Here is a 13,375-nt window from a genome sequence, read left to right on the forward strand (position 1 = left end):
GCAGCGGAAGCGTGCTGGGCCCATAAGCCAGAGGTCGGTGGATCGAAACCATCCTCTGCTATGTGCACTTATATTTTTGTTAATTAAATTCTTCCAAAACTGGAATTGATATTTTGACTCTTTTATTTTTACTTAAAGTACAATAACTTTTAACATTTTAATTTGTTTTAATAGTATATTGACAGCATTGTTTTCTTTCAGAAATCCACTTAATTTTCTTTACCCTATTACTGAAATGGTAATTGACAAAAACAAGCTACATTGTCACCAGAAGAGCAATGCAAAATGTACAATTGATATTTCAAAATCATCTTTCCAGCTTGAATTTCAATGATGCATTGGGGCAACGATTTTGTGAGAAACATCTTCACCCTTAAAGAAAGATTTTCTTAACTTCTTACCTGTGTGCTGATTAGATATCACCTGGTTTTCACATTAAACAGATTCCCACTTGAGAAAGCAGCAAGGATGCAGTGAGGTTTATGTTTCCTGGTGTCAACCTGTATTATTTCAGTGGACATTGTAATGAGGATGCATCTTGCTGCCTTTCCAATGAAGCAAGTTTTAATCAGTAATAGGTGAAAAACCATTCCAACAAAGGTGTTAATCAGAGACTTGGCTTTGTGGACACTTTTCAGAGAGCAAATGTGTTAGCATAAAAATAAAGCCATAAAATGGAGAGCTGATTAATCACTCAATTGGATTTCTCTGCCTGCATATTTTTTTTCTCTGCAACCCCATGCTAAATTGTGCTTCCTGTTTTTTATAAAATGACTTAATCAAATCTGACTCTGATTGCATCAGAGAAGGCCAGGTACCCTACACTATAAGAGGTGGTTTGAAATTTTGACTTGTCTACTTAAAGATCAGCAAAATTTGATCACAAGGTCAATTACGTCCCTGGGTGGTATTGAACCACCAGCCTTTCGGTTAACAGCCGAATGCGCTAACCGATTGCACCACAGAGACAACTTGCAAAAGCATGTACTAACAAAGGCTAAAAAGCATTCATCTAGAAAGTTTCCTAGAAAAAGGTTAAAAAGGCAATAATCTGGAGAGTTTTGCAAGATTTTTCTTCCATTGACCAACGAAGAAACACATTGGTACTTTCACATGATGAGTGAGTACTTCAGGATCTCTGAAACTTACGTGGGCAGCAGAGTAGCGCAGCGGAAGCGTGCTGGGCCCATAATCCAGAGGTCGTTGGATCGAAACCATCCTCTGCTATGAGCACTTATTTTTTTGTTAATTAAATTCTTCCAAAACTGGAATTGATATTTTGACTCTTTTATTTTTACTTAAAGTACAATAACTTTTAACATTTTAATTTGTTTTAATAGTATATTGACAGCATTGTTTTCTTTCAGAAATCCACTTAATTTTCTTTACCCTATTACTGAAATGGTAATTGACAAAAACAAGCTACATTGTCACCAGAAGAGCAATGCAAAATGTACAATTGATATTTCAAAATCATCTTTCCAGCTTGAATTTCAATGATGCATTGGGGCAACGATTTTGTGAGAAACATCTTCACCCTTAAAGAAAGATTTTCTTAACTTCTTACCTGTGTGCTGATTAGATATCACCTGGTTTTCACATTAAACAGATTCCCACTTGAGAAAGCAGCAAGGATGCAGTGAGGTTTATGTTTCCTGGTGTCAACCTGTATTATTTCAGTGGACATTGTAATGAGGATGCATCTTGCTGCCTTTCCAATGAAGCAAGTTTTAATCAGTAATAGGTGAAAAACCATTCCAACAAAGGTGTTAATCAGAGACTTGGCTTTGTGGACACTTTTCAGAGAGCAAATGTGTTAGCATAAAAATAAAGCCATAAAATGGAGAGCTGATTAATCACTCAATTGGATTTCTCTGCCTGCATATTTTTTTTCTCTGCAACCCCATGCTAAATTGTGCTTCCTGTTTTTTATAAAATGACTTAATCAAATCTGACTCTGATTGCATCAGAGAAGGCCAGGTACCCTACACTATAAGAGGTGGTTTGAAATTTTGACTTGTCTACTTAAAGATCAGCAAAATTTGATCACAAGGTCAATTACGTCCCTGGGTGGGATTGAATCACCAACCTTTCGGTTAACAGCCGAATGCGCGAACCGATTGCACCACAGAGACAGCTTGCAAAAGCATGTGCTGACAAAGGCTAAAAAGCATTCATCTAGAAAGTTTCCTAGAAAAAGGTTAAAAAGGCAATAATCTGGAGAGTTTTGCAAGATTTTTCTTCCATTGACCAACGAAGAAACACATTGGTACTTTCACATGATGAGTGAGTACTTCAGGATCTCTGACACTTACGTGAGCAGCAGAGTGGCGCAGCGGAAGCGTGCTGGGCCCATAACCCAGTGGTCGGTGGATCGAAACCATCCTCTGCTATGTGCACTTATTTTTTTGTTAATTAAATTCTTCCAAAACTGGAATTGATATTTTGACTCTTTTATTTTTACTTAAAGTACAATAACTTTTAACATTTTAATTTGTTTTAATAGTATATTGACAGCATTGTTTTCTTTCAGAAATCCACTTAATTTTCTTTACCCTATTACTGAAATGGTAATTGACAAAAACAAGCTACATTGTCACCAGAAGAGCAATGCAAAATGTACAATTGATATTTCAAAATCATCTTTCCATCTTGAATTTCAATGATGCATTGGGGCAACGATTTTGTGAGAAACATCTTCACCCTTAAAGAAAGATTTTCTTAACTTCTTACCTGTGTGCTGATTAGATATCACCTGGTTTTCACATTAAACAGATTCCCACTTGAGAAAGCAGCAAGGATGCAGTGAGGTTTATGTTTCCTGGTGTCAACCTGTATTATTTCAGTGGACATTGTAATGAGGATGCATCTTGCTGCCTTTCCAATGAAGCAAGTTTTAATCAGTAATAGGTGAAAAACCATTCCTACAAAGGTGTTAATCAGAGACTTGGCTTTGTGGACACTTTTCAGAGAGCAAATGTGTTAGCATAAAAATAAAGCCATAAAATGGAGAGCTGATTAATCACTCAATTTGATTTCTCTGCCTGCATAATTTTTTTCTCTGCAACCCCATGCTAAATTGTGCTTCCTGTTTTTTATAAAATGACTTAATCAAATCTGACTCTGATTGCATCAGAGAAGGCCAGGTACCCTACACTATAACAGGTGGTTTGAAATTTTGACTTGTCTACTTAAAGATCACCAAAATTTGATCACAAGGTCAATTACGTCCCTGGGTGGGATTGAACCAGCAACCTTTCGGTTAACAGCCGAATGCGCTAACCGATTGCACCACAGAGACAGCTTGCAAAAGCATGTGCTGACAAAGGCTAAAAAGCATTCATCTAGAAAGTTTCCTAGAAAAAGGTTAAAAAGGCAATAATCTGGAGAGTTTTGCAAGATTTTTCTTCCATTGACCAACGAAGAAACACATTGGTACTTTCACATGATGAGTGAGTACTTCAGGATCTCTGACACTTATGTGAGCAGCAGAGTGGCGCAGCGGAAGCGTGCTGGGCCCATAACCCAGATGTCGGTGGATCGAAACCATCCTCTGCTATGTGCACTTATTTTTTTTTTTTTTATTAAATTCTTCCAAAACTGGAATTGATATTTTGACTCTTTTATTTTTACTTAAAGTACAATAACTTTTAACATTTTAATTTGTTTTAATAGTATATTGACAGCATTGTTTTCTTTCAGAAATCCACTTAATTTTCTTTACCCTATTACTGAAATGGTAATTGACAAAAACAAGCTACATTGTCACCAGAAGAGCAATGCAAAATGTACAATTGATATTTCAAAATCATCTTTCCATCTTGAATTTCAATGATGCATTGGGGCAACGATTTTGTGAGAAACATCTTCACCCTTAAATAAAGATTTTCTTAACTTCTTACCTGTGTGCTGATTAGATATCACCTGGTTTTCACATTAAACAGATTCCCACTTGAGAAAGCAGCAAGGATGCAGTGAGGTTTATGTTTCCTGGTGTCAACCTGTATTATTTCAGTGGACATTGTAATGAGGATGCATCTTGCTGCCTTTCCAATGAAGCAAGTTTTAATCAGTAATAGGTGAAAAACCATTCCTACAAAGGTGTTAATCAGAGACTTGGCTTTGTGGACACTTTTCAGAGAGCAAATGTGTTAGCATAAAAATAAAGCCATAAAATGGAGAGCTGATTAATCACTCAATTGGATTTCTCTGCCTGCATAATTTTTTTTCTCTGCAACCCCATGCTAAATTGTGCTTCCTGTTTTTTATAAAATGACTTAATCAAATCTGACTGCATCAGAGAAGGCCAGGAACCCTACACTATAAGAGGTGGTTTGAAATTTTGACTAGTCTACTTAAAGATCACCAAAGTTTGATCACAAGGTCAATTACGTCCCTGGGTGGGATTGAACCACCAACCTTTCGGTTAACAGCCGAATGCGCTAACCGATAGCGCCACAGAGACAGCTTGCAAAAGTATGTGCTGACAAAGGCTAAAAAGCATTCATCTAGAAAGTTTCCTAGAAAAAGGTTACAAAGGCAATAATCTGGAGAGTTTTGCAAGATTTTTCTTCCATTGACCAACGAAGAAACACATTGGTACTTTCACATGATGAGTGAGTACTTCAGGATCTCTGACACTTACATGAGAAGCAGAGTGGCGCAGCGGAAGCGTGCTGGGCCCATAACCCAGAGGTCGGTGGATCGAAACCATCCTCTGCTATGTGCATTTATTTTTTTTGTTAATAAAATTCTTCCAAAACTGGAATTGATATTTTGACTCTTTTATTTTTACTTAAAGTACAATAACTTTTAACATTTTAATTTGTTTTAATAGTATATTGACCGCATTGTTTTCTTTCAGAAATCCACTTAATTTTCTTTACCCTATTACTGAAATGGTAATTGACAAAAACAAGCTACATTGTCACCAGAAGAGCAATGCAAAATGTACAATTGATATTTCAAAATCATCTTTCCAGCTTGAATTTCAATGATGCATTGGGGCAACGATTTTGTGAGAAACATCTTCACCCTTAAAGAAAGATTTTCTTAACTTCTTACCTGTGTGCTGATTAGATATCACCTGGTTTTCACATTAAACAGATTCCCACTTGAGAAAGCAGCAAGGATGCAGTGAGGTTTATGTTTCCTGGTGTCAAACTGTATTATTTCAGTGGACATTGTAATGAGGATGCATCTTGCTGCCTTTCCAATGAAGCAAGTTTTAATCAGTAATAGGTGAAAAACCATTCCTACAAAGGTGTTAATCAGAGACTTGCCTTTGTGGACACTTTTCAGAGAGCAAATGTGTTAGCATAAAAATAAAGCCATAAAATGGAGAGCTGATTAATCACTCAATTGGATTTCTCTTCCTACATATTTTTTTTTCTCTGCAACCCTATGCTAAATTGTGCTTCCTGTTTTTTATAAAATGACTTAATCAAATCTGACTGCATCAGAGAAGGCCAGGTACCCTACACTATAAGAGGTGGTTGAAATTTTGACTTGTCTACTTAAAGATCACCAAAATTTGATCACAAGGTCAATTACGTCCCTGGGTGGGATTGAACCACCAACCTTTCTGTTAACTGCCGAATGCGCTAACCGATTGCGCCACAGAGACAGATTCCAAAAGCATGTGCTGACAAAGGCTAAAAAGCATTCATCTAGAAAGTTTCCTAGAAAAAGGTTAAAAAGGCAATAATCTGGAGAGTTTTGCAAGATTTTTCTTCCATTGTCCAACGAAGAAACACATTGGTACTTTCACATGATGAGTGAGTACTTCAGGATCTCTGACACTTATGTGAGCAGCAGAGTGGCGCAGCGGAAGCGTGCTGGGCCCATAACCCAGAGGTCGGTGGATCGAAACCATCCTCTGCTATGTGCACTTATTTTTTTTTTTTAATTAAATTCTTCCAAAACTGGAATTGATATTTTGACTCTTTTATTTTTACTTAAAGTACAATAACTTTTAACATTTTAATTTGTTTTAATAGTATATTGACAGCATTGTTTTCTTTCAGAAATCCACTTAATTTTCTTTACCCTATTACTGAAATGGTAATTGACAAAAACAAGCTACATTGTCACCAGAAGAGCAATGCAAAATGTACAATTGATATTTCAAAATCATCTTTCCATCTTGAATTTCAATGATGCATTGGGGCAACGATTTTGTGAGAAACATCTTCACCCTTAAAGAAAGATTTTCTTAACTTCTTACCTGTGTGCTGATTAGATATCACCTGGTTTTCACATTAAACAGATTCCCACTTGAGAAAGCAGCAAGGATGCAGTGAGGTTTATGTTTCCTGGTGTCAACCTGTATTATTTCAGTGGACATTGTAATGAGGATGCATCTTGCTGCCTTTCCAATGAAGCAAGTTTTAATCAGTAATAGGTGAAAAACCATTCCTACAAAGGTGTTAATCAGAGACTTGGCTTTGTGGACACTTTTCAGAGAGCAAATGTGTTAGCATAAAAATAAAGCCATAAAATGGAGAGCTGATTAATCACTCAATTGGATTTCTCTGCCTGCATAATTTTTTTTCTCTGCAACCCCATGCTAAATTGTGCTTCCTGTTTTTTATAAAATGACTTAATCAAATCTGACTGCATCAGAGAAGGCCAGGAACCCTACACTATAAGAGGTGGTTTGAAATTTTGACTAGTCTACTTAAAGATCACCAAAGTTTGATCACAAGGTCAATTACGTCCCTGGGTGGGATTGAACCACCAACCTTTTGGTTAACAGCCGAATGCGCTAACCGATAGCGCCACAGAGACAGCTTGCAAAAGTATGTGCTGACAAAGGCTAAAAAGCATTCATCTAGAAAGTTTCCTAGAAAAAGGTTACAAAGGCAATAATCTGGAGAGTTTTGCAAGATTTTTCTTCCATTGACCAACGAAGAAACACATTGGTACTTTCACATGATGAGTGAGTACTTCAGGATCTCTGACACTTACATGAGAAGCAGAGTGGCGCAGCGGAAGCGTGCTGGGCCCATAACCCAGAGGTCGGTGGATCGAAACCATCCTCTGCTATGTGCATTTATTTTTTTTGTTAATAAAATTCTTCCAAAACTGGAATTGATATTTTGACTCTTTTATTTTTACTTAAAGTACAATAACTTTTAACATTTTAATTTGTTTTAATAGTATATTGACCGCATTGTTTTCTTTCAGAAATCCACTTAATTTTCTTTACCCTATTACTGAAATGGTAATTGACAAAAACAAGCTACATTGTCACCAGAAGAGCAATGCAAAATGTACAATTGATATTTCAAAATCATCTTTCCAGCTTGAATTTCAATGATGCATTGGGGCAACGATTTTGTGAGAAACATCTTCACCCTTAAAGAAAGATTTTCTTAACTTCTTACCTGTGTGCTGATTAGATATCACCTGGTTTTCACATTAAACAGATTCCCACTTGAGAAAGCAGCAAGGATGCAGTGAGGTTTATGTTTCCTGGTGTCAAACTGTATTATTTCAGTGGACATTGTAATGAGGATGCATCTTGCTGCCTTTCCAATGAAGCAAGTTTTAATCAGTAATAGGTGAAAAACCATTCCTACAAAGGTGTTAATCAGAGACTTGCCTTTGTGGACACTTTTCAGAGAGCAAATGTGTTAGCATAAAAATAAAGCCATAAAATGGAGAGCTGATTAATCACTCAATTGGATTTCTCTTCCTGCATATTTTTTTTTCTCTGCAACCCTATGCTAAATTGTGCTTCCTGTTTTTTATAAAATGACTTAATCAAATCTGACTGCATCAGAGAAGGCCAGGTACCCTACACTATAAGAGGTCGTTGAAATTTTGACTTGTCTACTTAAAGATCACCAAAATTTGATCACAAGGTCAATTACGTCCCTGGGTGGGATTGAACCACCAACCTTTCTGTTAACTGCCGAATGCGCTAACCGATTGCGCCACAGAGACAGATTCCAAAAGCATGTGCTGACAAAGGCTAAAAAGCATTCATCTAGAAAGTTTCCTAGAAAAAGGTTAAAAAGGCAATAATCTGGAGAGTTTTGCAAGATTTTTCTTCCATTGACCAACGAAGAAACACATTGGTACTTTCACATGATGAGTGAGTACTTCAGGATCTCTGACACTCACATGAGCAGCAGAGTGGCGCAGTGGAAGCGTGCTGGGCCCATAACCGAGAGGTCGGTGGATCGAAACCATCCTCTGCTACGTGCACTTATTTTTTTGTTAATTAAATTCTTCCAAAACTGGAATTGATATTTTGACTCTTTTATTTTTACTTAAAGTACAATAACTTTTAACATTTTAATTTGTTTTAATAGTATATTGACAGCATTGTTTTCTTTCAGAAATCCACTTAATTTTCTTTACCCTATTACTGAAATGGTAATTGACAAAAACAAGCTACATTGTCACCAGAAGAGCAATGCAAAATGTACAATTGATATTTCAAAATCATCTTTCCAGCTTGAATTTCAATGATGCATTGGGGCAACGATTTTGTGAGAAACATCTTCACCCTTAAAGAAAGATTTTCTTAACTTCTTACCTGTGTGCTGATTAGATATCACCTGGTTTTCACATTAAACAGATTCCCACTTGAGAAAGCAGCAAGGATGCAGTGAGGTTTATGTTTCCTGGTGTCAAACTGTATTATTTCAGTGGACATTGTAATGAGGATGCATCTTGCTGCCTTTCCAATGAAGCAAGTTTTAATCAGTAATAGGTGAAAAACCATTCCAACAAAGGTGTTAATCAGAGACTTGGCTTTGTGGACACTTTTCAGAGAGCAAATGTGTTAGCATAAAAATAAAGCCATAAAATGGAGAGCTGATTAATCACTCAATTGGATTTCTCTGCCTGCATATTTTTTTTCTCTGCAACCCCATGCTAAATTGTGCTTCCTGTTTTTTATAAAATGACTTAATCAAATCTGACTCTGATTGCATCAGAGAAGGCCAGGTACCCTACACTATAAGAGGTGGTTTGAAATTTTGACTTGTCTACTTAAAGATCAGCAAAATTTGATCACAAGGTCAATTACGTCCCTGGGTGGTATTGAACCACCAGCCTTTCGGTTAACAGCCGAATGCGCTAACCGATTGCACCACAGAGACAACTTGCAAAAGCATGTACTAACAAAGGCTAAAAAGCATTCATCTAGAAAGTTTCCTAGAAAAAGGTTAAAAAGGCAATAATCTGGAGAGTTTTGCAAGATTTTTCTTCCATTGACCAACGAAGAAACACATTGGTACTTTCACATGATGAGTGAGTACTTCAGGATCTCTGACACTTACATGAGAAGCAGAGTGGCGCAGCGGAAGCGTGCTGGGCCCATAACCCAGAGGTCGGTGGATCGAAACCATCCTCTGCTATGTGCATTTATTTTTTTTGTTAATAAAATTCTTCCAAAACTGGAATTGATATTTTGACTCTTTTATTTTTACTTAAAGTACAATAACTTTTAACATTTTAATTTGTTTTAATAGTATATTGACCGCATTGTTTTCTTTCAGAAATCCACTTAATTTTCTTTACCCTATTACTGAAATGGTAATTGACAAAAACAAGCTACATTGTCACCAGAAGAGCAATGCAAAATGTACAATTGATATTTCAAAATCATCTTTCCAGCTTGAATTTCAATGATGCATTGGGGCAACGATTTTGTGAGAAACATCTTCACCCTTAAAGAAAGATTTTCTTAACTTCTTACCTGTGTGCTGATTAGATATCACCTGGTTTTCACATTAAACAGATTCCCACTTGAGAAAGCAGCAAGGATGCAGTGAGGTTTATGTTTCCTGGTGTCAACCTGTATTATTTCAGTGGACATTGTAATGAGGATGCATCTTGCTGCCTTTCCAATGAAGCAAGTTTTAATCAGTAATAGGTGAAAAACCATTCCTACAAAGGTGTTAATCAGAGACTTGGCTTTGTGGACACTTTTCAGAGAGCAAATGTGTTAGCATAAAAATAAAGCCATAAAATGGAGAGCTGATTAATCACTCAATTGGATTTCTCTGCCTGCATAATTTTTTTTCTCTGCAACCCCATGCTAAATTGTGCTTCCTGTTTTTTATAAAATGACTTAATCAAATCTGACTGCATCAGAGAAGGCCAGGAACCCTACACTATAAGAGGTGGTTTGAAATTTTGACTAGTCTACTTAAAGATCACCAAAGTTTGATCACAAGGTCAATTACGTCCCTGGGTGGGATTGAACCACCAACCTTTCGGTTAACAGCCGAATGCGCTAACCGATAGCGCCACAGAGACAGCTTGCAAAAGTATGTGCTGACAAAGGCTAAAAAGCATTCATCTAGAAAGTTTCCTAGAAAAAGGTTACAAAGGCAATAATCTGGAGAGTTTTGCAAGATTTTTCTTCCATTGACCAACGAAGAAACACATTGGTACTTTCACATGATGAGTGAGTACTTCAGGATCTCTGACACTTACATGAGAAGCAGAGTGGCGCAGCGGAAGCGTGCTGGGCCCATAACCCAGAGGTCGGTGGATCGAAACCATCCTCTGCTATGTGCATTTATTTTTTTTGTTAATAAAATTCTTCCAAAACTGGAATTGATATTTTGACTCTTTTATTTTTACTTAAAGTACAATAACTTTTAACATTTTAATTTGTTTTAATAGTATATTGACCGCATTGTTTTCTTTCAGAAATCCACTTAATTTTCTTTACCCTATTACTGAAATGGTAATTGACAAAAACAAGCTACATTGTCACCAGAAGAGCAATGCAAAATGTACAATTGATATTTCAAAATCATCTTTCCAGCTTGAATTTCAATGATGCATTGGGGCAACGATTTTGTGAGAAACATCTTCACCCTTAAAGAAAGATTTTCTTAACTTCTTACCTGTGTGCTGATTAGATATCACCTGGTTTTCACATTAAACAGATTCCCACTTGAGAAAGCAGCAAGGATGCAGTGAGGTTTATGTTTCCTGGTGTCAACCTGTATTATTTCAGTGGACATTGTAATGAGGATGCATCTTGCTGCCTTTCCAATGAAGCAAGTTTTAATCAGTAATAGGTGAAAAACCATTCCTACAAAGGTGTTAATCAGAGATTTGGCTTTGTGGACACTTTTCAGAGAGCAAATGTGTTAGCATAAAAATAAAGCCATAAAATGGAGAGCTCATTAATCACTCAATTGGATTTCTCTGCCTGCATAATTTTTTTTCTCTGCAACCCATGCTAAATTGTGCTTCCTGTTTTTTATAAAATGACTTAATCTGACTTAATCAAATCTGACTGCATCAGAGAAGGCCAGGAACCCTACACTATAAGAGGTGGTTTGAAATTTTGACTAGTCTACTTAAAGATCACCAAAGTTTGATCACAAGGTCAATTACGTCCCTGGGTGGGATTGAACCACCAACCTTTCGGTTAACAGCCGAATGCGCTAACCGATAGCGCCACAGAGACAGCTTGCAAAAGTTTGTGCTGACAAAGGCTAAAAAGCATTCATCTAGAAAGTTTCCTAGAAAAAGGTTACAAAGGCAATAATCTGGAGAGTTTTGCAAGATTTTTCTTCCATTGACCAACGAAGAAACACATTGGTACTTTCACATGATGAGTGAGTACTTCAGGATCTCTGACACTTACATGAGAAGCAGAGTGGCGCAGCGGAAGCGTGCTGGGCCCATAACCCAGAGGTCGGTGGATCGAAACCATCCTCTGCTATGTGCATTTATTTTTTTTGTTAATAAAATTCTTCCAAAACTGGAATTGATATTTTGACTCTTTTATTTTTACTTAAAGTACAATAACTTTTAACATTTTAATTTGTTTTAATAGTATATTGACCGCATTGTTTTCTTTCAGAAATCCACTTAATTTTCTTTACCCTATTACTGAAATGGTAATTGACAAAAACAAGCTACATTGTCACCAGAAGAGCAATGCAAAATGTACAATTGATATTTCAAAATCATCTTTCCAGCTTGAATTTCAATGATGCATTGGGGCAACGATTTTGTGAGAAACATCTTCACCCTTAAAGAAAGATTTTCTTAACTTCTTACCTGTGTGCTGATTAGATATCACCTGGTTTTCACATTAAACAGATTCCCACTTGAGAAAGCAGCAAGGATGCAGTGAGGTTTATGTTTCCTGGTGTCAACCTGTATTATTTCAGTGGACATTGTAATGAGGATGCATTTTGCTGCCTTTCCAATGAAGCAAGTTTTAATCAGTAATAGGTGAAAAACCATTCCTACAAAGGTGTTAATCAGAGACTTGGCTTTGTGGACACTTTTCAGAGAGCAAATGTGTTAGCATAAAAATAAAGCCATAAAATGGAGAGCTGATTAATCACTCAATTGGATTTCTCTGCCTGCATCATTTTTTTTCTCTGCAACCCCATGCTAAATTGTGCTTCCTGTTTTTTATAAAATGACTTAATCAAATCTGACTCTGATTGCATCAGAGAAGGCCAGGTACCCTACACTATAAGAGGTGGTTTGAAATTTTGACTTGTCTACTTAAAGATCACCAAAATTTGATCACAAGGTCAATTACGTCCCTGGGTGGGATTGAACCACCAACCTTTCGGTTAACAGCCGAATGCGCTAACCGATTGCGCCACAGAGACTGATTGCAAAAGCATGTGCTGACAAAGGCTAAAAAGCATTCATCTAGAAAGTTTCCTAGAAAAAGGTTAAAAAGGCAATAATCTGGAGAGTTTTGCAAGATTTTTCTTCCATTGACCAACGAAGAAACACATTGGTACTTTCACATGATGAGTGAGTACTTCAGGATCTCTGACACTTACATGAGCAGCAGAGTGGTGCAGTGGAAGCGTGCTGGGCCCATAACCGAGAGGTCGGTGGATCGAAACCATCCTCTGCTATGTGCACTTATTTTTCTGTTAATTAAATTCTTCCAAAACTGGAATTGATATTTTGACTCTTTTATTTTTACTTAAAGTACAATAACTTTTAACATTTTAATTTGTTTTAATAGTATATTGACAGCATTGTTTTCTTTCAGAAATCCACTTAATTTTCTTTACCCTATTACTGAAATGGTAATTGACAAAAACAAGCTACATTGTCACCAGAAGAGCAATGCAAAATGTACAATTGATATTTCAAAATCATCTTTCCAGCTTGAATTTCAATGATGCATTGGGGCAACGATTTTGTGAGAAACATCTTCACCCTTAAAGAAAGATTTTCTTAACTTCTTACCTGTGTGCTGATTAGATATCACCTGGTTTTCACATTAAACAGATTCCCACTTGAGAAAGCAGCAAGGATGCAGTGAGGTTTATGTTTCCTGGTGTCAAACTGTATTATTTCAGTGGACATTGTAATGAGGATGCATCTTGCTGCCTTTCCAATGAAGCAA

General features: G+C 36.7%; 3 non-coding genes across 3 annotated transcripts; all 3 read right to left on the bottom strand.

Moving 5' to 3' along the window:
• Positions 1 to 895: 895 nt before the first annotated feature.
• On the bottom strand, positions 896 to 969 carry TRNAN-GUU (transfer RNA asparagine (anticodon GUU)). Its single transcript has one exon. It is a non-coding gene; the product is annotated as a tRNA-Asn (tRNA).
• An 8,073-nt stretch (positions 970 to 9,042) lies between these two features.
• TRNAN-GUU (transfer RNA asparagine (anticodon GUU)) lies at positions 9,043 to 9,116 on the bottom strand. Its single transcript has one exon. It is a non-coding gene; the product is annotated as a tRNA-Asn (tRNA).
• Positions 9,117 to 12,543: 3,427 nt separating this feature from the next.
• On the bottom strand, positions 12,544 to 12,617 carry TRNAN-GUU (transfer RNA asparagine (anticodon GUU)). The gene has a single exon. It is a non-coding gene; the product is annotated as a tRNA-Asn (tRNA).
• Positions 12,618 to 13,375: the final 758 nt, after the last annotated feature.

Source organism: Pseudophryne corroboree, chromosome 4 (assembly GCF_028390025.1).
Source record: "Pseudophryne corroboree isolate aPseCor3 chromosome 4, aPseCor3.hap2, whole genome shotgun sequence".
Taxonomy (NCBI): domain Eukaryota; kingdom Metazoa; phylum Chordata; class Amphibia; order Anura; family Myobatrachidae; genus Pseudophryne; species Pseudophryne corroboree.